The following is a 4,637-nucleotide window of genomic DNA, read 5'->3' as shown; positions in this document are numbered from 1 at the left end:
CATGTGCTCTCCTCCAAATCATGTACGCGACTCGTCCATCACAGATCACATCTCGCGAATCTGCCACCAAAAAAAAGGGATCATCACAAGGTGAATTTTCTCTTCTGCCACCAAATGTCAGTACCTCAGGGCATGGTAAAACTGGTAGGAGAAATGGTCAGATTAAGTATTAGCACATCAACGTCCTCGGAAGTCAAACTTACAAATAAACCACATTAGATATGCAACATCAGCTAACCGTTGAGGTGTTGACCCAAATTTAATTTTCATCACTGCTCACTACAACCAGACCGGATCAAACAAACTAAAGAACAGAGCAGGTTGTTCCTTTCCTGTCTTGCTCTTTCTTCATCAGATAGTTTGGCACTTCATCCTGACAGACAAAAGCAAGCCTGTGGTTTCCAAGCTAGATTCTCGAGGAAACCATGCAGCCACCCATACACTCACACAGAAACGGTTCTCCCGTTCCTTTCTTCGGTTTGGCTCTTGTGCTACTGGTTTGCTTGGATTCTCCCACCAGTTCCTGCACAGACCAGGAGAAGAGCTCCCTACTCCAGCTCCTCACTGGGCTCTCGAGCGATGGTGGCCTCACAGCATCGTGGCGAATCGACACGGACTGTTGCACGTGGGAAGGGATCACCTGCAACCAAGATAGGACGGTCACTGATGTTTCGCTGGCATCTCGAGGCCTTAAGGGGTCCATCTCGCCGTTCCTTGGCAACCTCACTGGCCTTTTGCGCCTCAACCTGTCCCAGAATTCGCTGTCCGGTGGGTTGCCACTGGAATTAGTGTCATCCAGCAGCATCCTTGTTCTTGATGTCAGCTTCAACTGCCTGACAGGAGGCCTGAGTGAGTTGCCATCTTCAACCCCTGCACGGCCTCTGCAGGTACTGAACATCTCAAGTAACTGTTTTACAGGAAGGTTACCATCCACAACATGGGAGGTGATGAAGAGCCTGGTCGTGCTTAATGCTAGCACCAACAGTTTCACTGGGCAGATACCCACTACGCCCTGTGTTAGCGCGCCATCTTTTGCTGTGCTTGAACTCAGTTTCAACCAACTCAGTGGAAACATCCCTCCAGGACTCGGTAATTGCTTGGCGTTGAAATTGCTCAGTGCTGGCTACAACAACCTCAGTGGGGCACTTCCAGATGAACTCTTTAAGGTCAGGTCGTTACAGTACATCTCGTTGCTTAACAATCGGTTAGAAGGAGCGCTAAATGGCATCATCAACCTCACAAATCTTGTCACCCTTGGTCTTGGGAAGAATTTGCTCAGTGGAAATATTCCAGATTCCATAGGTGAGCTGAAGAGATTGGAAGAGATCCATTTGGGCCACAACATGTCAGGGGAGCTGCCATCAGCTCTGAGCAACTGCACAAGTTGACCTCAAGGCAAACCAATTCAGCGGAGAACTTACCAAAGTCAACTTTGTAAGCCTGTCCAAGCTAAGAAAATTAGATCTTCTTTTCAACGACTTCACTGGCACAACTCCGGAAAGCATATACTCCTGCAGCAAGCTGACTGCACTAAGGCTATCTTACAATCATTTCCATGGCCAATTGTCAGAAAAGATAGGCAATCTGAAGTCTCTCTGCTTTCTATCACTTGTTAACCTATCCCTTACAAATATCACGAGAACACTTCAGATCCTTGAGAGTTCCAGGAGCCTCACCACCCTTTTTATTAAGTTCAACTTCCTGCATGAGACCATGCCAGAGGATGACAGCATTGATGGTTTTGAGAATCTTCAAGTTCTTTCTATGAGTTATTGTTCAATGTCTGGAACAATACCTGATTGGTTATCAAAGCTCACAAATTTGGGGATGTTATTTTTGCAAGGCAATCAACTAACTGGACCAATACCTGACTGGATTAGCACCCTAAACTTTCTCTTCCATCTAGACATATCAAACAACAGTTTTACAGGGGAAATTTCAACTGCCTTAGCGGAGATGCCAATGCTAAAATCATATAAGATTGCAGCAAAGGCCATCTTTGAGCTGCCTGTTTATGCTTTCAGTCCATTTATCCAATACCTCCAACCCGGTGCTTGTCCGAAAGTGCTTAATCTAGCCATCAATAAATTGACTGGTGTGATCCCAGGGGAGATCGGTCAACTAAGAGCACTCTTTTCACTTAATTTGAGCTCCAACAAATTATCAGGAGAGATCCCAGAACCAATCTGCACCCTCACGAATCTGCAGATGCTCGACTTGTCCAGCAATCATCTTACTGGTACAATTCCGGCCGCACTAAACAATCTGCACTTTCTTTCCAAATTCAACATTTCTAATAATGACCTCGAAGGCCCTATTCCAACTGCGGGCCAGCTTAGCACGTTTCCAGATTCTAGCTTTGATGGAAACCCAAAATTGTGTGGTCCTATGATTGTAAACCATTGTGATTCAGCAGAAGCGGGTCCAGAGTCCATCAACACCAGCAAAGAGATTGGCAGTAAAGTCATCTTTGCAATCGCCTTTGGTGCTTTCTTTGCAGTAGGAGTCCTATATGATCAGATGATCTTAGCCAGATATTTTGGCTAAAACCTTGTAACTGTTATCACTGCCCAAACCGTTACGTGATCTCAAGTGGTTCCCAGTTCAGCAAGACCATGTCAGTGGCTCCAGCGCCAGCAAGAACAACAGCCCTTGTAAACCTGCTATCATCATTGTACTCCATGTAACTGAACATGATTAGCGAGTGAGCAACGTCAACAGTGTGTAAATATTATTGTTGAGGAATATATGTAACTATTTGGTCAGTATTTACTTACCGAAAAAGGCTTTCGCCCCGGACGTGGATTAACTGAGCCCGAGCACAAATGCTCTCGTTATCCACAGCGTTTATTGGCGTCTCTGGATCTGTGCCATTGTTTTATGCGAGAGTTGGAGGTCCTCCAGAAATCGGTCACTGTACCGAAATACGTATGCGGCAGCGCGTCGTGGTGGGCCAACGAGACGGGGCATGGTGACCAGAAGTAACGCGCGGTTGAACGGCAGTTTGCCACCGACGAGTGTTCCAAGGATCAGAATCGGGGCCGCCGTCTGATCCGTGGATCGGAAAGTTAGCTTTGCCGTCTTGCCAATGTAGAGTCGAATTGAATGCAGGGTCCAGCGTCTTCTCTTGCAGAAGCGAGTGGCGAGGTGAAGACTGCGAGGTCGATGTCAGGAGCGGCAGCGGCGATCCACCTTGGAGTTTTTGATGCAACCTAACGGCAGGTTCGTGGATCCTTACCTAACCGGCGATCTTGTCTGCATTTTTTGGGCGTTTTGTCTAGCTATTTGAGTACGTTCGTTCTCCCCCATGTTTTAGATCTGCTCTGTTTGAGGAGGTGGGTGAGAGACTGAGAGTTTTGTGCCTGGCCCTCAAGTTGGGATTGGTGGTGCGCTGGCGGAGGCGGTCGTGCGGCAGCAGCATCAGCCGGCCATGCCACAGCAGCACATGCCGACGACGAGCGGAGAAGCGCAGATCTAGTCGGCCAAGGAGGACGGAGCGGCAAGAAGGGAGAGCTCTCCTCCGACGTCTAAGCTGTCGACGAGGAAGATGAATCCCAGGCTCTCGGATTGAATAAGAGGTTAGTTAAAAATCTGCACTATATCTTCAGAGATGCAGAAGATTGATTACTGAAAAAAATAAAGAGTGCAAGATGTTCCTTATGTGTTCAGAGATTCAAAAATTTTAGTAAGGAAAAATTGAGTAGTGGAAAATCTGACTTACATCTTCAGAGATGCTAAAGATTTAGTAATGAAAAATTGAGAGGCGCTAGGAACCAGGGAAGTACATTAGTACTGTAAAATTGCAATGTTCCTTGTGTGTTCAGAGATTCGAACTATTTAGCAATGTGAAAATGATTAGTGAAAATCTGTCTTACGTCTTCAGAGATGCTAAATATTTAGTAATCAGAAATTGATAGCAGCTATAAGAATCAGGGGGACTACACTAATACTGAAAAAATTGAGGAGTGGTAAATGTTCCGTATGTGTTCATAGAATCAAACTATAAAATGTTCTGTGGAAAAACTTCCTTACGCCTTCAGAGATGTAGAAGATTTAGTAATAAAAAATTGGCAGCACTATACGAATCAGAGGAGTGCAGCAATCTGAGTTGAGAGCAGTCATTAAAATGCATTTAGATAATTCATGTTTGTAGTATTTGGTGTTTGCAGGCTGAGAATTGGTGCTACTGCGCCAAGCAGAGCACCGTGCCTGACTCGAGTCAGTGCGTTTGAGAAAGCTGTTAGGTGTTTTGCAAAGAAGCCGGCTGAAAACGTGATCACGCCTATTCTTGGCACTACATTCGACTCATCGGGTGAGGCCTACGACTTCTACAATCTGTATTCATGGGAAAGGGTTTTTGCATAAGGTACGGAAAGAGCCGGCTAAATGTTAAGAGAAATGGGCTAAGCCATATTTCAATGGTGTGTTCTGTGCGATGATGACCAGCACACAGAGGAGTGAGAGTGCGAACCATATGTTAAAGAATTATGTGCCTCCTGCGTGTCCCATGCATATGTTTGTGCAGAAGTATATGATGCTCCTTTTTGACAGAGAATCCGATAAGAACTATTAGGAGGAACGGTCGAGAATTGTAAGGATGTTATCTGTTCATCCGTACACATTTTTCCCATGTTTCT

At 45.7% G+C, this 4,637-nt stretch overlaps 1 pseudogene; it reads left to right on the top strand.

Moving 5' to 3' along the window:
• The first annotated feature begins 215 nt into the window (after window positions 1–215).
• LOC119320863 lies at window positions 216–2,691 on the top strand (annotated as a pseudogene).
• The last annotated feature ends 1,946 nt before the right edge of the window (window positions 2,692–4,637 follow it).

Source organism: Triticum dicoccoides, chromosome 6B, assembly GCF_002162155.2.
Source record: "Triticum dicoccoides isolate Atlit2015 ecotype Zavitan chromosome 6B, WEW_v2.0, whole genome shotgun sequence".
In the NCBI taxonomy this organism is placed as follows: Eukaryota; Viridiplantae; Streptophyta; class Magnoliopsida; order Poales; family Poaceae; genus Triticum; species Triticum dicoccoides.
Note: the sequence above shows the minus strand (reverse complement) of the source record. Positions and strands in the feature narration are given on the sequence as shown.